The following is a 22,021-nucleotide window of genomic DNA, read 5'->3' as shown; positions in this document are numbered from 1 at the left end:
CTGCCCTCTATGTAACAAGTTAGGAAAGGTGATTCCTGGCATAGTTACAAGTGTGTTCTCTGCTGGAGCAGCTGTGCTGATGCTGTGCGTTAGCTGGAAGAAATTGTACAATGAAGACAGCAGGGAGGAATGGTACATTTGCCTGGTCTTTGGCTGGTCTTATCAACCAAAGCCAAAATGATTCTCTATGGACCAAGTATGGTGTCATCTATCCTTTACTATCTTGTCTTCTTGTCTTCTTTGCTCCTTTTCAGTACATATTTTAACATACATTTCCCATAAAATTGTCCATTTAAATGATTCTAGTTTTGGCATTTCGTTTCTGTGCTCACTTGTCCAGATCCCTTCTCTTCTCTTTAGCTCAGTCACTCCTTCTCCTGTTGCCTTTATTATCTCCTCTTTCCCCTGCCTCTTTTCCCCTCTGATGGTTTTCTCTGCTCAATTGTTTCCACTTTTCTATCCTTCAGTGTTATGTTTTTTACATCAAAATTAAAAATTTGGAACTTATTTACCCCAAATATTATTTTTCTGGGATGAATATCCGCTTAATAGTTACCAAAGTGCTTAGATAAAGGGATGAAGTACCAAAGTGGAATTTCAGGGGGAGAGACGGGCTGGAATTCCAGAGGATTTCCATGTGTCTTCCAGTCCTGCTTCTTTTGTCCTTCATATAGTTTCTCGAAACAGTAGGAATGTAGCTTTGAGAAGCACTTTGCTTCTTCTTTCAGGGCCTTGGAGTGCTCCGGAAGGAAGCATTTGAATGACAAATATTGGAACTGGGCCTCTGGAAGCAGCAAAGCTGAACCAAGCAGACTCAGAGAACCAGGAGAGGGCTGGCTGCTGGAGCAGGGTTCTTATTTAGTCTATGGATATTTAGGTATAGAGATGGTGGCCTTTTCATTTTATGAATTCCTTTGTCTACTGTACTAAAGGACATCATTCCTATATTCATTCATTCAACAAATATTTGCTGTGTATCCACTCTGTGCCAGGCATGCGCTCAGTACAGTGGACACAGTTTAATGTGCAGTCTATGCCCTCATCTTGAGAATGGCCTAAAGAGAAAGTCAGATGAAAAGGCCAGTATAAGGCAGCACCAGACCCCAGAACAAACTTCTGCTACCGAGATGGAAAAATGTGCCTTTGAATTCAAATTGTGTTTGAAGGTCTTCTCAGCCTTAAAGGGAGTCAACAAGGTTGTAGAGCTACAATAAAAGTGGATGGAAAGCAAAGGAGGAGGGAGATGCTGACTCATTCCCTTGAGCTGGCAAAGTATACAATACACAGCAGACTCTGGGGGGCAAACCATCCATCTGTCCATGGAAATCAGTAAAACAAAGGGGGGCTGTAGACACCCTCCCCTCTCTCCTGTGCTTACTCTGGATCTCAGGCTATTTGTATTCACCAAGGCTCTATATGTTGGGATCTTTTTGGTCAGCTCCTCCCACTCTTTCTGGGATAATAAAACCAGGGGAGAAATAATGGGACAGGTTCCAGCTTGTTTTGTTCTGTGAGAGCTGTGGGAGTACATGGGGCATTTGGAAATTTACAGAAGTTGCGTGCAAAGCGTGGATAATTGGATTTGGAAAGGAGGTGGGGCGGTGCAGGTGATTGCTGCTTTTTCTTATAAGCCCTTCTGTATTATATGAATTTCTAAAATTATCTGTATGAGTTACTTTGATAACCTATTAAAAATACTTATTTTTCAAAACAAATAAGAGTAGGATGGAGATAGTCTTGGGGCATGCAGGGCAGTGGGAGGGAATGCATGAGTAATAATCACGCTTTGGAGAAAGGCTGGTTTCATGCCTGGTTTGGCTGTTTTATGATGCTACTGCTACTCTGGCAAGATGAGCTGGGCAGTGCATAAAAGGAATGATTGCTCACTATTCCTGGGTTTGGTTCTACACAGGCCAACCTCTGTCACTGCTTCAGTCTCTCAGCTCTATTAGCTGCCAACTCTATTGCTCATTTACCTTCTTCATTATTTGTGTGTTTAGCTTCTGATCTCAGTTTCCTTTCCAGTAACATTTTAGTTTTTTCCTAGGTCCTGAAATAGATATGGTCATCCTCTCAAGTAATAGCTTTCCCGACATGACTTGGCTTTCAGGTTGTCCATTCCAGATACTTTCCTATGAGGTGGTTCCCTCCTGGTTTGTCCCAATCATTCTGCAGTGCCTAACAGCCAAAAGGACCCAAGGAGGGCCTGAGGAGGGTTGATGACAGGCAGTAGAACAAAAGGGCTCAATCCCTGCAGACATACCAACCTGCCTCCTTCTACTTCCTAGTTGTGTGACCTTGTACAAGTTACATAAACTTTCTGAGTCTTCATTTCTTCATCTGCATATAGAAGATATTGACAGTATTTACCACTTAATAAAAGCTCAATATCACCATTGCAGCAGGGGTGTAAACTTACATACACTGCTCTTAAATGTGCAACAACAAAGGATGGCTCCTTTCCTCTGTAATTGGTCTGTCTTCATGAAAGAACCCCCTCACTCAACTTCCTTTGACCCAGGTGGCTAAGCTTGAGGGATAGGGTCAGTTTCGGTCCCACCAGATGAATTTTGTTCAATTCTATGAAGAAAATCATTTCCTAAGGTAAATTCTTATCTCTGTCGGATAAAGAGCTCAGTTTTTCAGATTTCTGCTACCTCCCTCTGTTTCTTTCCAAGATGGGATCTGAATGTGAGATTTAAGTGATCTAATGGTGGTAGAGGAAGGTAGGGGGTTCTTGGTGTTCTTTGGATCCTTTCTGGTCTCTGCTGTGTCATGGCTGGTCTGGGCTTCTCCCTGGACTGGTGACCACTGATGGGAACTGGTGTCATCCTGGGGTGCTTTGCTGGTGTCTGAAGCTGGTATAATTCACAGACCATTCCCAACTTTGCTGACTCAGCTCTGCCTTGTGGGCACTGCAGAGGCAGGGTTAAGTCCCCTAGGTTTCAGCCTGCTGCATGGAAGATAGGCAGTGGCGTGCTGCAAAATACTTAGCAGTTAGTTCTGGGCAGGAGAAGCCCTGATTTGCAGTATTTGCAGACTTCTGTGGTGTAAATAGTCCCACCTAGGCATTTCAAACTACCAATATGTTATCACCAAATACAGAGTTGGGAAGAGATGCACTGTACAGATCCAAAAGAAATAAATAATCCCAAGAACACAGATAATAGTAAAATGTAATAAAATAACTATGGAGTGGTAATTTTGCATATTTAATTATCTTTATTTTTAATATAATTTATTGAATTTCAAATTTAAGTAATTTAACTTTTAAGAATTGCCATGTTAAACAACTGGCTTGCAAAATTTCTGACAATTTAGCAGTGAGTTCTCTGAGCTGGTTAGCCAGCTCTGGTCCAGCTTCTGATAAGCTCCATTCATATCCTCAGGTAAGTTCAGTGTTCCCTTTCAGGGGCAGCTTGAGAGAGCTAAATTTAGGCCAACCCTCTGCTGTCCACAAGTTGATGCAAAAGCAACCAATGACACAGTACCCTCCCATATACTAAACAGGAAGCAGGGCAGAAGCTTCTCTACCCATGGCACTAACCTTGATGCACATAACTCACTTCCCCCTGGTAAAACTGGTCAAATAAGCAGAATATCAAATTCCCCTAGACTTCTGAAGGAAATTCACTCAACGACCAGTTCATAGAAATTCATTTCACCAAGTGAGAAATTCACCAAATTTATTTCTATTTTGTTTTGATTGACTAGTTTTCCCAATAGCATTTTACGGATAAATGCTAAATTTGGTCTCTTGCAACAGCTGGAGGAAAGGGGCCAAAAGAGAGGAAGTTGTATTAAATGTTTGTCTAGGAGCCCACATCAACATCTCCTTCCTGCTTCTCATCTTATAGAGCCGCTTTCTCTGATCTCGATGGCCCTTTCTTTCTTCAGAGTCTCAGTCACTTCCTTCTCCACTTTGCAGACTCCAAAGCCCAACCTTCCTCTTAAAACTTCTTAGTGGTCATAGAGGAGAATGCTGCTGCACTAGCTTGTCCATTGGATGGCTGCTTAAACAGAACAAATTAAGACAGAGATTGACTGGCAAAAATAACAAGCCCAAGAGAGTTCTGGAGATTCGAGTCAGCACAAAGCATTCCTCACAGCACTGGTCGCTGTTTATATGGTGATCTCAAAGTCACTTCTTAATCACCTAGGCATTTAAAAACGCTGGGCTCAAGGATCAGAGCTTGAGAAATGACTGGAGGCTGAAGCAGGAGAATGAGAAAGTTTGATCTGCTTTAGAAACTCAACTATGGTAGCAATATGTGAGAAGGACCAAAAGGTGGAATTGGTAAGCAGGGAACTTGTTTAAGAGTTCATTGGAACCCAGGTGAAAAATGATAGCCTAAACTCCAGTAATGGAAATGATGGAAAAATAAGGGCCCTTTCCTGCCTACCCTAACTTAGTGGATCACCGCCCCCCACCCCCGGCCCCACTTTTATTTTTTATCACTGTGCCCTGTTTGTTTCCTTCCTAGGATTTGTGGAAAATTTAAATTTTATATTTATTATTTACTTATCGTCTGTTCCTCCATTAGACTGTAAGTTCCATGGGGGCAGGCCTGCTTCATTTCCCAAAGCATTCTCATCATTCAGTGCAGTGTTGGGCACTTAACAGGTGCTCACAAACATCTGTGGAAGAAAGAGTGTAATTGAGAAGAAAGAAAGGATGTTGCTCAGTGGGAGAAGCTTAGCTGTGTTTTAGGGTAAGGGAAAGGTGCCACGGAGAAGGAGGAGTAGAAAGCACAGAGAAGTGATAAGTGATGGTGTCAATTCCAGGAGAAGTAAGAGCAAACTGGAGAAAAAAATGAAAGTAGAGGAGCTAACTTTGCCTGGGAGAAGGGCTTTACTTCTTCTGACACAGGAGAAAAGAAGAATGGATGAGGATAGAGGTTGATTGGTTTTATAAGTTGTAAGACTGATGGTCTCTGTTTCCTAGAGAAATGGTAGGCATAGTTATGATCTGAGAGAGACACAGAGACAGACAGACAGACAGAGAGAGAGAAACAGAGAGAGACAGGGAGAGAGATGAAGAAGAAGAGGAGGATGGAGGAGAAAGTGGAGGAGGAGGAGGGGGAGGAGAGAAAAAAAGGAAGGGGACTTGAGAGTTTAAGGAGGTGGTGGAAATTTAACAAAATTATTCCAAGGAAAGGAATAAGTTGGTGGCCAAAAATACCTTAAAAAATTTCTGAGGGAGGGCCAGCTGAGGAACAGTATGACCAAATTAGTCTAGCCCCAAATCTCATAGGTCAGTGACAGGGAAGTAGAACAAGGAGATGGGAGGGTTAGTTGTGGCAGGGATTTTCAGGAAGCCATCTCTCTTCCTGGTTATTCTTATGTCTCATTGCAATAAAGAGAAAGGTTTCAGGACTCCTGGGATGAGTTCAGATGAATCATTCATCTCTCCAGCTGTCAAAAGTTTTGAATGCATTAGATAAGACATGAACATCAAAAACGGGCCCTCAGCAGTCTGCCCTCTGGAGAAGACCTCACCAAGGGGCTACAGCCTGCCTTGTCCTGCTGTGTCCTAGATCTGTATGATAACTGGTCTGCCCTTGAGTGTAACTTCCTCTAGCAGGAAGGCAGCTTCTATCTTAGAAATCTTACTGATATCCAAATAATTTTTGTGCTTAGGTAATTGCCTTCTATAAGAGAAAGTACATGAATTTAAACTTTGTTAGACCTGGGTTTGACTTCTAGCTCTGGTATATAGGAGCTGTGTGATCTTGAATAAATAGTCTGCCTTTTCAAGCCTCCATTGTTCAGAGTAAAATGGGGGGAATCACTGGAAAGGCAGAAAGTTGAAATGAGATGGTGTCTGTAAATCATCCAGCAAAATGCACAGCACAAGGTAGACACTCAAATATTTTGTTACCTCCTTTCCCTCCTTTCCTTTCTCCCTTCCTCCCTCTTTGCCTCCTTTCCTTCTCCGTTCCTCACATTTTAGTTACCAGTTTTCTGTACTAGATTGTAAGACTCCTCAGGGCAGGAATGACATCTTTGTCATTAAAAAAGTAACTTATTTTTATCTTTATTAAAGTAATACATGTACTTGCTAGCTAAAATTTTCAAATAATACAAAGGAGAAACTGCCTCATCCTTCCCCACCCCAAATCTTACTCGCCAGAGGAAAACATATCTAGTTCTTTTCTTTTCTTTTTTTTTTTTTAAACTTTGGGTTTATTTATTTATTTATGGCTGTGTTGGGTCTTCGTTTCTGTGCGAGGGCTTTCTCTAGTTGCGGCAAGTGGGGGCCATTCTTCATCGCGGTGCGCAGGCCTCTCATTATCGCGGCCTTGTTGCGGAGTACAGGCTCCAGACGCACAGGCTCAGTAATTGTGGCTCATGGGCCTAGTTGCTCCGCGGCATGTGGGATCTTCCCAGACCAGGGCTCGAACCCGTGTCCCCTGCATTGGCAGGCAGATTCTCAACCACTGCGCCACCAGGGAAGCCCTCTAGTTCTTAACAGGTGGGGATTTTAACTATTCTGGTGTCATCTCAGTTTGTCTAAAAGTCTATTTTTACCATTATTTCCTGACTTAGTTTTGTTGAATAAGTTTTAAGGATTCTTTGTGTTCTTATTTAACAGAAAAAGATTTAGCTTATTTACACTACCATCCCACCTCTGCTTCCCAAATAATTGTCTCTTTTTAATTCCTCTATTGGTGTACTTTATAATTTTAAATAATAAACAAATATTTTACTTTTTTCCTTTCCATTATATGTAGCATCTCTTGATTCTCTACACCGTAAGACTGGGACATTATCACACCTACTGTTCTTGTCAGTTTTCCTCACCCCTTTTACTTTCTAACTTCTTTATACTTTTATATGGTTAAGGTTGATAATATTTACTTTTTCTTATGGAACTGTAATTAAGTCTTCTGTGTGTTGATAGATAGGTTCTAAGGATAGTAAATAGTGCTTCCATTATTATGGTTAATATTGTTCACAGCCTAGTCAAACATATTTACTTTCTTGTTTAGATTTTTGCTTTTCCTAGGGTTTGTAATTGCCCTTTTTTTCTTTCATTGTCTGCTTTTATCATATCTTTAACTCTTCCAATGTCTCAGGGATCACAAAAATGGATTTCTCTCTTTTCTTGAATACCTCCTTCCTGGACTCCTCCTGTTTCAACATGGGCTAGTTGCTCTCTAGAATGGCTACAAACTTGTTGTCCGGGGACTTTCATTCATTACTCTTTTGAGATGCATCTACACTGTCCAAGACCCACTGTTGTCCTCCTTTTTGGTTAATTCATTTTACAGAAAAAAGTCCAAAAGTTAATATCTGAGAAAGAGTACATGTGAGGTAAACTTTCTAAGTCCTTGCATGTCTAAAAGTATATGCCCTTATCTTGATTAGTAGTTTGGTTTGGTTAAAAATTCTAGAATTGGGACTTCCCTGGTGGTGCAGTGGTAAGAATCCGCCTGCCAATGCAGGGGACACAGGTTCGAGCCCTGGTCCGGGAAGATCCCACATACTGTGGAGCTACTAACCCATGAGCCACAACTACTGAGCCTGCACGCCACAACTACTGAAGCCCGCGCGCCTAGAGCCCGTGCTCCGCAACAAGAGAAGCCACTGCAATGAGAAGCCCACGCACCACAACGAAGAGTAGCCCCCACTTGCCTCAACTAGAGAAAGACCGCGTGCAGCAACGAAGACCCAACGCAGCCAAAAATAAATAAATAAAATTAAAAAAAAAATTCTAGAACTAAAAATTTTTACTTGAGGATTTGTCTTCTAGTATTCAGTGAAGCTGAAGCAATCCAACTGTCTTTCCATTAGAAGTGACCTATTTTATTTATCTATCTCTTTGTGGAAGCTTTTAGAATCTTACCTTTTAAGTTCTGATATCTTAAAATTATGTGAGTGAATGTAAGTTTTATTTCCCTCCATACATTGTGTTACATACCCAATAGGCCTTTTCAGTTTGAAGTCTCATTGGTACTAGAAAATTCTATTTTTAGTTTGATAATTGTTTCCTTTCTATTTTCTCTTCTCTCCTTCTGAATACCTTTGGTTGAACACTGTACATTTTGTCTAGACCTTCTATGGTTTTTGCTACTATTTTTCTCTCATATTTTCTATCTTTGTTATTTTTTCTATTTTTTCAAATATTTTATTACCTTACTCTTCCAATTTAAAATATATTTTAATAGACTTTTAATTTAAAAATAATTTTAGATTTATAGAAAAATTGCAAAGATAGTATAAAGACTACCCATGTGTTCCACACCTAGTTTCTCTTATTAACATCTTACATTAGTGTGGTATATTTGTCACAATTAATAAACCAATACTGATACATTCTTGTTAATGAAAGTCCATATTTTTTCAGATTTTTTTAGTTTTTACCTAAATTTTTTTTTTTTTTTTCTGTTTTAGGATCACATCTAGATATCACATTGCATTTAGTAATCATCTCTTTAGGATCCTCTTAGCTGTGATAGTTTCTCAGACTTTTCTTGTTTTTCATGACCCTGACCATTTTGAATAGTACAGGGCAGGTATTTTGTATAATGTCCCTCAATTGGGATTTTTCTGATGTCTTTCTCATCACCTAGCTGAGGTAGTGTTTCTCAGGTTTTTGCAGTGTAACATTACTATTTTATTCCCTTTCCATACTGTATTCTTTGGATAAATGTCACTATGAGTAGCTCATACTTAGATGGGGAGTTATGCTCCACTTCCTAGAGGGCAGAGTATCTACATAAATTATTTGGAATTCTCCTGCATGGGAGAGTTTTCTCTTCTCCCTCATTTATTTATTTATTCAGTTACTTATTTATGGCAGTATGGACTAATGAATATTTATTTTATACTCTGGGTTACAATCAAATACTACTTTATTTATTTTGTTGCTCAAACTCTTCCAGCTTTGGCCATTGGGAGGTTTTGGTTGGCTCCTTTGTCCCTTTGACATACCTCCAAAGTTGTGTGTTTACTTATTTATTTTTTAACATTTCCTTATTTTCTGTCACTGTAAGATGCTGCAGGCTTATCTTGAATATTTCCTACCTAAATCCTAGACTGACATTTCTCCAAGGAGATCTGATTCCTTCTACTGGAGAATGGTATTAAAAGCCAAAATCTGTGTGCTAGTTGCTACTGGAGTATTGTTGCATCTAGGCCCTCCCAGCTGACAGAGCAAAAGCATATGTGTGTATACCAACTTGGGTGTATACATATATCTATAAATATTTCTATATTTAACATCTGTATCTATATTAAGCTAAATATAAGTCCATACTGATGTCTCCAGCTCTAATCCATTACCATACGTATCATTCTAGCTGTCTTTCCTTACTTGTCTATAAAATCCTAGTCTAACAGAGAGAAATCTGGCTCCTGCAATCCCCCATCCACTTACTTGATTGTTCAATTCCAGTATATGTATCACAGTATCAAGATTATTAACTGGTACTCTCATAGGAAACAACTTTATCACCTAGAGTTCAGTGTTTATATATATATATTTTTTTGCCTTTAGTTTCACAAACTTTATTCATTTCCAGTGTTGCTAAGGTGAGCACCTTTTCCCTTCAGTCCCCTTCAGTGAGGTTTTTTATACACTTATAATACAGTTAGATTGTTTTGTCATATTCTGCATTCATTCTGGGATCTCTCAACCTTTTAATTTTCTTGAAGATTTCCTTAATGGTTCTTTACAAAACTTCTGTTGACATTCCCCCACCTCCCCGCTGTCAAATTTTATTTTCCAAGAGTTCTTTTTACTCTCTGAATTTTTAAAATACCATCTTATTCTTTTTTCATAGTTGCTAGTTAGCTGTTAGCAATCTGCATCTATGAAAATCCACTCTCTGGGGATATTAATGAGAATTTTTTTAAAGTTTTCTTCTCTCTGTTTAGCCTGTTTTCTCCAAGTGTTTCATTCAGCTTATTCTCATCACTGTGTTCCATATGAGACATTTTCCTCTGATTTCTGGTAACCTTTGCTTGACTGCTCATGATTCAGACTGGGAGAATGTGATTTCCTGAGTAGAATGTCTGTAATCTCTTGACGGCATGGGTGGGTTTGTTAATGCTGAGTTTCCCTGTAGGGTAATTTGGCTGGGCTAATGTTGGAGGCACCCCTGATATTCATATCTTTCCACTTGGGCTGATTCCTTAAAGAAGTAACTTCTAATCTGTGGCCTGAAGTGTAAGGCCTGTCTGCTAGCAGTCTGGTAGTCAAGTAATTATTCATTTGATCCACACATTTTCAGACTAGTACTCATACCCTCAACTGTGCATGGCTTCTTCCAGAGAATAGACTGTGTTTTAACATTTCTGATCTACTATTGAGGGGTAAGGGAAGTAACTCAGTGGAATAGCCAGAAGAATGTGGGGAAATAGATCCAATTGCTTTTTATTAAAGCTTCAAACCAATCTTCCTTATTTTTTGCCCCCCATCTCCCTTAATTCCCATTTCTGGACATGTCTGATGCTGTCCATTTCTAAGACTTGAGGAATTTGAAGTGAAGATTAGGTCAGTTTTCAGGTTTCCTCAGTGCTGGTTAGATTTGGCCTCCTTAGGTCTACAAGGCCCCTTGGTTAACATTCATCTGTCTGCTTTCCTGCCTTCCTAAAGTTTGTGCTGTTGTATTATCTCCATTTACTCTTGGATATATACCTTTAAAAACTTTATCTATTCACCCATCCATCCCTTTATTGTGGTTTTTATAGGGGTTTCTAGAGGGAGGAAAGTTAGATTCGTGTGTTCAATTCATTGTCCATCTTTTCCCAAATCCAGTTTATAACTTTTTATTCACTTGATATAATGCATTATGGATACTAACTGCTCAGTGAATATTAGTTACATTAAAACATATAGAACCTAGAAAATCTTCATTGCATTGTGCTTTAAAGTTGATTGGTACACTAAGAGTATACCAAAGATACACTTCATGCCCCAAATGTAACTGTCTTTTTAGTGTCTTTCTGCTTTCTCAACTAAATTCAGAACAGAGTAAATCTTAATGACTAGTTCCTTTGTTTTCACATCTAAATAAGCCTCCAGGGTAGAGCAGCCAAACAAATTTATTAGAGGGGTGGGATAGGGAGGGTGGGAGGGGGATGGAAGAGGGAGGACATATGGGGATATATGTATATGTATAGCTGATTCACTTTTGTTATAAAGCAGAAACTAACACACCATTGTAAAGCAATTATACTCCAATAAAGATGTTAAAAAAAAACCCAAAAAACCATATTAGCTGTTGTCACTTGAAGTGTTGGGAGAGTGGGGTTCAGTGGGGGTCCCTGCTTTCCCAGTATGATCCTGAGTTAAAAATGCATGAAGATGTTAACAATTAACTTTATCAATGGGTAGTCATTCATGTAGCATTGGTCCTCCATTCCAAACATATTTAGCTGAATATTGGTTATGTGGCTGAAATTCTTGGACAAATGCTTTTGCTTTGGTATATGATGAGTTAAATTGAATTGAAACTGCCTACTTGCCTCTTATAAAATGTAGCTTCCTTTGTTATTTAAATATAATTTGTTTATGTGGTAACATAATGCTGAATCATCAAAGAACTGGGTCTTAGTCCTGGCTCTGCTAATTCTAAAGTATAAGACGCTTGCCTAATCTTCTCAGTTCCCATAATGCTCTGACTCCCCATTTACAAAGCTGAGTTGATATCACTCATCCTGGCTGATTAATAATTGGGATAATACCTACCTGTGTTGAAGTGGGTTAGTGATGAATAAATTCTGCTAGACCCCTTTTGTTTATAAAGTATTACACAAATATAAAGGAATGTTATTTAAAAGCTTTAAACACTATGTTAAAGAAAGATCTATTGGACTAAAAGATTTAGTGAGAACAATGTACTTTTAAAAAAATGCAGAAACAAGGACTCCTGAGTCCCTTGCTTCTTGAGTAGTTTGTAGATTAGAAGCAACACACTGATTAGATCTTTTGCACACACCAGTTCTCTTTCTTAATAGTCTGGCTTTGCTTTTACTCTCAACTGAAGAACAGAGAATGGCTGTGATCTTGACCTAATGTAGGCTCTAATCTTTCAAAGCTCCCTGTATTTTACTTGGCTTCTCTCGTGACCCTGAAGTTAAATGTAAATTCCAAGATCTCACTGCTTATCTTTTGAAATTGTTTTGTCAACAATAAGTAAGATCAAGTTTAGGAGGTTTGTCTACATTTGTCTGTCTAAGCACTCAAAATGCTCAGTGGTGCCAACGTTTTTTCTTATAGAATTGTCTGTAACATCAAGGGCTCTTGGTTGTCTTAGCCAAATGTCATTCATTGCTTTTCAGGAGTTTGTGCTTTAGATGCCTTCTCTGGACTTGGATTCCTGACATTGAAAAGGTTTAACACAAACTATCAGTGATAATCAATTGGAAGACAGACACAAAGCCATTCTCAAGGATTTCTTCCTTTATTTCTTTTTTTTTTTTTTTACATTGTTTTGTTTTGTTTTAAATCTATTTATTTTATTTATTTATTTTTGGCTGCGTTGGGTCTTCCTTGCTGCGCACGGGCTTTCTCTAGTTGCAGCGAGTGGGGGCTGCTCTTTGCTGCGGTGCCCGGGCTTCTCATTGCAGTGGCTTCTCTTTGTTGCGGTGCATGGGCTTTAGGTGTGCAGGCTTCAGTAGTTGTGGCATGCGGGCTCAGTAGTTGAGGCTTGCAGTCTCTAGAGCGCAGGCTCAGTAGTTGTGGCGCACAGGCTTATTTGCTCCGCGGCATGTGGAATCTTCCCAGACCAGGGCTCGAACCCATGTCCCCTGCATTGGCAGGCAGATTCTTAACCACTGAGCCACCAGGGAAACCCTTTTCCTTTATTTCTAAAATACTTTTTGAGCACTGGAAAAAGGGTTGATCTTTTCCTTTTGTTTCTTTTGGTATGTTCACAGTGATACAGAGAAGGAGAGAGAGCATTGCACTCAGAGGGTTTTCTTTTTTTTCTTCTACATGAAAGACTTCATTGTTCCACCTCCACAGTTGACTGCAGGCCCTGGAGAAAGTAGCAAAAGATCAAGAAAGAGAGAAGAATGATTACTGACTGATTTTCAGAGTGGCAGGCTCTGGCTAAATAGAAATACATTGATTTGTGAAAGAGGACCCCTGTTATATTTTAACAGTCTAATGGGGCTTGCTTTATCATTAGTGCCTTCAGTACTGCTTGTACTTGATTTAATCAGGATCAAAGCCTTTAGGCTGACATTATAAACCCACAACACAATAGTTAGTTGTGAGCTTTGATTAGATTTAATTAGCATAAGTGGAAAATGTATCAGTATTTTTTCATCTCTTTCCCCTCCCTACCTTTTTTTTTTTTTGAACTTTTTCTCAGGGAAATGTTTTTGCATTTTTCCCCTCTTTCCTTATTTCTTAGTCTGGAGAATAAAAATGTAAATATACACACATGAAAGGAAGTGAGAATATGTACCTAGATACTCAAAAGATCTATTGGATCTGTGTTGTTTTTTGTATTCTTAAATAAAACACATGCAGTCTGTGGTGCTGGCTGATCTATATAGCTGTATATTGATGAGATTACCCAAATTAGGAATTTCCAGTGCATAATTTAACCATAAGTCTTCAAAGAGCCTTAATCGGGAGGAAAAACAGGCATGATAGAGTCAGGGGTGATGGTAGTGATGGTGGTTGTGTAGTGCCTAGGAAAAGCTGTTAGTGGACTAATTCATTAGCGTACTTTGGGTTGTACCATTGTGAAGTACAGAAATTTATTAATTTAAATAAGACTAGCATTATCTTAAGACCCTGTGATTACACACATAGTAAACATCCAAATTTAATGGCAAAAATCCAATTGAAGAATTATTGCTGAGGATTTTGTCAGAAGTTTCTAGATTGGGCAATTGGTTCTTCTAGGTGAGAGAAAGAACACATGAGACACATGAGCCATGTGGGGAGGAAAGGCGATCAGATGTTCAGTTTTTTATAAGATGAATTTGAAGTGTTCAAGGGTCATCAGATAGAGCTATTCAGTGGGAGTTTGACATGGCTCTTATTTGCTAGTGAGGGGACTGTGCTGGATCCATAGAGTTGAAGGTCCCTGACATGTGATAGTTAAGACTCTGAGAGGGAATGAAATAAATTAGGAAAGAAGATGACTAGGAAGAACAATGGGTTATATCTAGAACCCTGGGGAATTCCATATTTAATGATAAAATGAAGGAAAAATATCTATGAGGAAACCGAAAATCAGAGATCAGTATCATGGGAGTGGAGTGCAGTATCATGGAAGCTTTGGAGTAAATATTTAAGAGTTCACCTAGAGCAATTACTCAGGTGACTGCCAAGACAGTGCCAATCTGATCCTTGGGAGGGAGAGGTGGGGGTGAGGATTTCCAGCAAGAGGGGAGCAGCAATGCTCCCGAACAGGTGACTTTAAGCATACCCCCATTTATCTTTGGGGAGAGTAATCATGAGACTTAGAGCTTAAAAGTAGTTCATTATTGCCAGAAGGCTGGGACTTGAGTTGCAGGTGGAGTTAGTAGGTGTACACATTTAATTATGCCAAATCAATTTTCTTGTAGGTGTTTTTCTAGCAGAAAAAAAATAAGAAAAAATAAACAGAATATGGAATCTGGTTCTAATTTCCCAGTTCCTTTTTTAGACTTTTATTACATTATATTTTAACCCATTTTTATAAATATACATGAGTACACATCACATAAGCCTTATACTTTTTGCAAAATAAATATTATAATTTCTTATCTTTTTCTATGGTAGCCATTTTTGATAGTATTACAGGAGAACTGAGTATTTACCAGTGACCTTAGTCATCTTGGCAAAGTATCTGGAAAAGTCAGCTGCAAGGCTGGTTTCTTGTTTATTTATTCAGTCTTTCTAGTATTTCAGTTGCTTTTTTTCCCCCCTAAGCTATTTTCTAGTCCCTGACCAATGCCCAAATGTGAGTCCTTGTGAATTCAATGGGTTATAGGAAAAATCTGGTTCTGAGTTTCCATGTTTTGGAAGGGACAAACTAATTTTATGTAATTGACATTGAAATCTCATATTAAAAAAAAAACTAGTGTATTTTTAATTGAAAACCTCAAGATTAAACATCTCTGGGCTTCCCTGGTGGCGCAGTGGTTGAGAATCTGCCTGCCAATGCAGGGGACACGGGTTCGAGCCCTGGTCTGGGAAGATCCCACATGCCGCGGAGCGGCTGGGCCCGTGAGCCACAATTGCTGAGCCTGCGCGTCTGCAGCCTGTGCTCCGCAACAGGAGAGCCTGCGATAGCGAGAGGCCCGCGCACCGCGATGAAGAGTGGCCCCCGCTTGCCACAACTGGAGAAAGCCCTCGCACAGAAACGAAGACCCAACACAGCCATAAATAAATAAATAAATAAATAAAAATTAAAAAAAAAAAATCTCTAATTTTTTAGGTAATATGTTAGTCTCAGGTGAGAGAATTACTTCTTTGCACTTTATTTGAAAAACAGAAGGACTAGAGAAAAGAGGAAATTCAGTCATTTTCAGTAACTTTACCAAGTAGTGACAAAATGGAGCACTTTAGTGTGGAAAGAGACACTGAACAGAAACGTCAAATCTGTTCCTCTTCCTAATGATGAAGTGATTTTGGGAAGATACCTAATTCTCAAGTTCTGGATTTTCTCATCTCTTAAATGATTGGATTATGCTAGTTTTTTTTTGTTATTTTTTCCTTCGAGTTCCTATGTTCTGCAATTCCCAATAAGATTTCATTATTGACATCAATAGTCTATACCATAGATGCTCAGTTAATCAATGTCCATTTAACTGACTCCCTAGAGTAATCACACTCTATTCCTTCAATAAAACATGCTGGACGATGCCCATTGCAGAGGAGTACTGGTAGCCAGAAGACTATTCTAGTACATTCATGCATTTCTGCCCCCATCAGTTGAGTTTTATGTTTACCAAGAGTCAGCTAACGTTTGTTCCCAAATCTGTTTATGCCAGTTGTGTTCGTTATTGATACTACACAATTTATTAAGTAGTATGAAAGCCAAAGAAATATGAATGTGAAAAGGAAGAGAGTTGTTTCCACGAGAACTAAACTAAAGGCTTTGGAGAGCATCTGTGGGGGAGGAGGTGTGGGGAGCTGTGTAATATAAGAAAACATTGTAAAATATTAAAAAATACTCATAAATATCTAGAAAAGTTGATTTTTATGTTTCTTCACAGCTGAACTTATTTTTTAATTCCACTGTAAAGAAACAGAAATTGGAGATCAAAGATGATGCTTTATGCAAAAAAGAAACAGAACACCAATGACTGTAAGAAAATGTTCTACAACAAAGGATTGATGAATGAATACAGAAAGAAATGGTTGAAAGAAAAGTAAATTATTTAAGTATGCATGTATAATTTCCTATCTTTCCTCGCTTTAACTCCTTTTTTAATTAAACCAACAATTACCAATCCTGACCGTGTCCGTTAGAGGGTATTTACGCTAATTTGTCATACTGAAGTCAGAGCCAGGCTAAAGTTTCTAACTTTCTTTTGTTCTCTCAACATTAACAGGATATACTATACGAATAGATAGTGTGAATAAGATCCTGAAGAGTACTTTTTTTTTAGGCTTTTGAGGTATAAATATTTATTTCAAAGCTAATTATTACATGTTATAGGGTAGGAGTAGTATTTTCTGGGTTTCGGTCCTGCCTCGTGTTCTTACTAATTACTTAATGTCTTCAAGGCATGGTTTCTACCACTGAGACATTACAATAATATACTAACTCACTGGGTTAAGAAGATCAACTCTGTTCATATACATAAAACACGGCACCTGGCATACAGTAGAAACTAAAAATATGATATTTATTATCCCTTAGAGTAGGTTCAAGTGCTTCTAATTACCAATTGATTTTTAATGTAATAAGGGACTCTGAAAGTTATTGAATAAAAAAGATTGAACTTTATGCACCTTTTTGTGGGAGCTAAGGCAAAGTTCAGAGAACAATAGGGTGGCTGGGACCACGTAATTTGATTGCCTGGTGGCCAGAGGTCAAAACTGATTAGCAAGTCAGAGCCTTCAGTTAGGGGTCAGTGACCAAGCATAAGCAGACATCAGTATTTGTGGCAGATGCTTCCAAGTGAAGTGTTCCCTCTGTGTAAAGCACTTTTGCTGGAGGTGATGAGCTATGTGCCAGGATTACTGCAGGTATGAGCTATGCTTGCTCTCCTCTTACTCTCAACACAGCAGCTAGACTGAACCTTTTAAAGCCTAGATGAGATCATGTCACTCCTGTGCTCAAAACCACACAAAGGCTGCTCATCTCACTCGGAGTAAAAGCCAAAGTTCTTACAGCAAATGGTCTATAAGGCTCTACAATGATCTGAGCCCTCAGTTATTTCACTGCTCTCATTTCTGATTATTCCTCTCATTCACTCTTCTCCAGCTACACTAGCCTTCCTGTTATTCTTTAAAAAAAGTCTGGCACTCTCCTGTCCTATGACTTTTGTTGTTCTCTCCACTGGGAATGCTTTATCACCCCTAGCTGCTGGCCCCAGTCCCTCACTTCCTTTAGGTCTCTGCTCAAGTCTTACTTTCCCAGTGAGACCGACCCTGACCACCTCTCACCTCCCCACGCTCTCCTTTTCCCTGCTTACTTTGCTTTTTATATTATCAATATATAACTTGCTTAGTCATTACGTTTATTTTTGATTTCGTTTCTCTGCTAGAATGTAAGTTCTATGAGGGGAAGGATCTTTATCTATAGTTTTGTTTACTTATGTATCCCAAGTGCCTAGAATGGTCCTTGGCTCATGGTCTGAGCTCTTAAATATTGGTTCAATGAATGAATGAAAAACTGAGTGGAAGAACCAGGACTGCCCTGAGTACAGTCTAAGGTATTCTTTGCCAAGGGCAAAGCAAATGGCAAAACTATCAGTCTCTGGGGATTTATCGAGGAAAGCGAAGATCTTTTAAGACTGGAATGGCTCTCTGACATCAGCTACAGTTTGCAAATCGCCCTTTTTCCTAACTCCCACTGCTTTCTCGATTTTATTGCCTTAAATTCAGGTTTACTCAGGCAAAGAGAATCAGAGAACTGTAGCTAGGACCCAGATGATCCAGATAATAAACATGTCTTTGCTTCAATTTTGTGACAGATGGGCAAATAGACATTAAGGCCTTTTCCCCCTTTTTGCTTCATTACTTGTCTCTAGTTTGGCTTAATGATTACCTAATGATTCAGCACTTATGACCTTTCTTGTTAACTATTGCAGTTTCTGACCCTCTCATACTGCATCCATTTTTGGTATTGAGGATTTATAAATTCCCTTTCTTCCCTTTTTACCTAATCACAGTTTAAATGCTTCCAGTTTCCATAGCTCTCTTTGTGTATAAAATAATAAGTTTATCATAATAATAATTATCCTGTAATAATAATTATACAATTATTTAGCTCTATGGAGCATGTACTATCTGCCAAGTTCTGATTTAGGAGCTTCAGATATATTTTCACTAATCTTCACACCAGCCTTGCAGGGGGGATTTTTGAACTCAGCAAATTTACTCTGTGCTTCTTAGCCTTTATGTTTTCTTTTGACTGGCCCCATTAGAATCACCAGAAACCCAAGGTCACAGATATCTGGATCCCACTCCAGAAGACCTACAATTAGGATTTTCACCAACTTCCAAGGTGAAACTTTTGAACACTCAAGTTTGAGCACCATTGGGTGTGTATTGAGGTAGAACAGACCTTGGAGTACACTGAGAAGTGGACTCTAAGTTGGCAGTAGTACATATAGTCATCACTACGCAGTTTTTAAATTATTGTAATGGAGGTTAACCCTCTTCCTGGCAAGTCATACTTTGCTTTTCCTGCTTCTGTGGCATTTGACATATATATTGTCACACAAACGAAAACCAACAAGAGCCATCTTGAAGTTTCTAGCCAACAGATATTGTTCAACTGTTGTTCTTTCATAGGCCAGATTGTGCCTTTCGACTCTATGTTAAATTATTTCTATTTTGTAAGGAATAAGGGACCAACTCATTTGGTCAGTCCACCTAGGAACAAAGACTAAAGAGGATATCTGAAAAAGTAAAGACAAGTATCTGAATATGCATCAAGAAAACGACTAGCTTTCTCTAATTTTCTTACTTATTCACGTAAAAGAAAATAGCATGACTCAAGAGTCAGATATGTAAAATTGTGTCGACTCATATCACTGTAGTCAAGTCAGATAGGGAAAGTGAAGCAGTTGTCTAGATGGAGGGTTGGCAAACTATGGTCCACAAGCCAGATTCTTTCTGCTATCTATTTTCATAAATGAAATTTTGTTGGATCACAGCCATGCACCTTCTTTTACATATTGTCTATGGCTGCTTTCATTCTACATTGGCAGAATTGAATAAATTGGAGCAACAACTACTGGTATGGACAACAAAGCCAAAAATATTTACTATCTAGTCCTTTACAGAAAAAGTTTCTGGTCTCTGGTATAGATTATTTAGAGATTATTCACTTTGGTTCTAAATTATTCAAAATTTTTATATGGAATTTGAAAGTGGTAAGATAATAGAATCTCAATAAATATCTATGAAATGAACGATGATATTTTTCAGTTGGACTCTCCACAAAAAAAGAATTTAACTCAGGAACCTGAAGTCACTAGAAGTGTTGGTAATTGTTAACCTGTAACCCCACCCCTAGAATTACGCCATTTGCCATAAAGCACTCATTTACCTACTCTAAAGGGAGAGAGGAGACAAGTTTTTATGGAGAGACATTCATTTCAAAGTGGAGGACATGCTTATCAGTGTGTGAACAAGACCATTCATTGGTGTATGGAAAAAGATATTATAATTTATGGCTTCACATTAATATATAGAGAAAAGAAGTTTAGCTTTACTGATATTTCATACAGATTGGCACTAGTCCTTGCACATATGTACTGTCAGAAAGGCATTTGGGTCTCTTAAGGGAAGAGTAGCACTTACCCAATCCCAAAGGACTGGTAGGGTTCTCTGTTGCTTGATTTCAGTGTATTGACACACAATGAAGTTTATATGTACCTGGTTAAGTGGATTTAGGGATTTCATTATCTACTGCACAAAATGGACAAATGGATAAAAATATTTCTGAGATATCTAAGATTGAAAATAATAACTCATGTACTGCTTAAAGTGGGGAAAAAAATGGCAAAGTTGACATTTCTCTTAATCCTGTGCAAACAGTTCTTTGGCAGTCAAAGAAGTAAAAGATAAATTCATAAATTCTGATGAATTTTGAAAATGATCAAGAGAATAAATGAAATATGGATTTACTTCCTCTATCATTATAGACCTCACCCTAGTTGAATACTGTGTCAAATTTAGACAAAACTTTTGCATAGTTGGTGGATTGGATTAAAAAATAAGTACCATGATTTAGTAAGCAAGATAATGAGGTCCTTTTTCTTTTCACATACTTCTATCATTAGGAAATAACTTTTCAGCCATGACAGTCATTAAAATCAAGTACAGAAATAATGAACATAATGTTGGACTGAATCACAAATGTTAAGCCAAGATTTTCAAAAATAATTAAGTATATTAAATCACATTATTTAAACAATTTTTAATAATAATGATTTTTTAAAGTGGGAACATATTTTCTTATAGATTAATAAAAATAAAATAAATTATTATTTATGTTATCTTTATCTCATCCTTTTATAGTTTCTATTTTGTGTACATTTTACTATGTATATAATATGTTAGTATAATAGTATATGCATGTAATTTTTATATATTTGTATATTTAAGCATATACCTTTGGTATATATATACACACACACATACACAAACACATCAAAGGTATATACTTAAATGTTTTATTCATAGGTGCATGGGATTAAAAAGTTTAGAAGCCACTGATTTAGACAATGATGTATGAGTTCAGCCTTCTTACTGAGTGTCTTGGGTTTTATCTCTGCCTGACCTCTCCTCTGACCAAACTTCTCTCAACCTGCTGAAGGCTTGGTAAAGTGAAACAAATTGCAATAACTCCTCTGTATGTACCTTTGTATAAATATTTATTCCATATTGTTACATACTTGCTTGCGTATTTTACATTTGTCCACATTAGTGTTGTCTTCCATTAGTTCTGGCTACTTAAAGTACTAAGGATATTAATGTCTAAATTTTCTTTTTGTAGTACCTTCCACAGACAGTAAGCTAATTGACACCCCTGATGCTGTTTGCTTTTGTTCCTGGAGAAATTATTGTATGATTACAGATTTCATTGAATCTTATTGATTTTTATATAAATAATGGGTGCACTTTGTAGACATTGGGTATGTTTGGAGATGGCACAGTTTTTCTGGGGTTAAGCAGGTTTCGATGATATTGACCTTGCTCACTTTATGTCAAAACAATAAATCCTTAGGAAAAATTTTGCCTCAGTCATTTAAATTTATTTGGTATTTGTCGAGAACCCACTTTCATACCAAAAATTGTTCTAAATGAGATATCTCCTCTGTGTCTTTTCTGGCTAAAGCAAATCTATAATTTCATGTCTCAATGGTTATGTCCATTTAAAGATTTTCCCATCTGGGGACAACTATTGTCTCCAAAACAGTACCACTGACATTAACCCCCAACCCCTTTCTTTTCTAAATTTAATTTTTTATTTTATATTGGAGTATGGTTGATTTACAATGTTGTGTTAGTTTTAGATGTACAGCAAAATGATTCAGTTATACATATACATATATCCATTCTTTTTCAGATTCTTTTCTCATATAGGTTATTACAGAATATTGAGTAGTTCCCTGTGCTACACAGTAGGTCCTTATTGATTATTTTATATATAGTAGTGTGTATATGTTAATCCCAAACTCCTAATTTATCCCTCCCCTGCACGTTTCCCCTTTTGTAACCATAAACTTGTTTTCGAAGACTGTGAGTCTGTTTCTGTTTTGTAAATAAGTTCATTTGTATCATTTTTTTAAAGATTCCACATATAAGTGATATCATATGATATTTGTCTTTGACTTACTTCACTTAGTATGATAATCTCTAGGTCTATCCATGTTGCTG

At 38.0% G+C, this 22,021-nt stretch overlaps 1 protein-coding gene and 1 long non-coding RNA gene across 19 annotated transcripts in view; one reads left to right on the top strand and one right to left on the bottom strand.

Annotated features, from left to right (window-relative positions):
• Positions 1-22,021, top strand: part of TMC1 (transmembrane channel like 1) — a 375,625-nt gene that overhangs the window by 63,013 nt on the left and 290,591 nt on the right. The window lies entirely within an intron of this gene.
• LOC309665019 overlaps positions 6,180-22,021 on the bottom strand; it is a 120,595-nt gene continuing 104,753 nt past the window's right edge. The window contains exon 2 of the long non-coding RNA XR_014266161.1: positions 6,180-6,459. This is a non-coding gene — a long non-coding RNA (uncharacterized lncRNA). The remainder of the gene's footprint in view (positions 6,460-22,021) is intronic.

This window comes from Balaenoptera physalus, assembly GCF_965194825.1.
Source record: "Balaenoptera physalus genome assembly, chromosome: 7".
Classification (NCBI taxonomy): Eukaryota; Metazoa; Chordata; class Mammalia; order Artiodactyla; family Balaenopteridae; genus Balaenoptera; species Balaenoptera physalus.
Note: the sequence above shows the minus strand (reverse complement) of the source record. Positions and strands in the feature narration are given on the sequence as shown.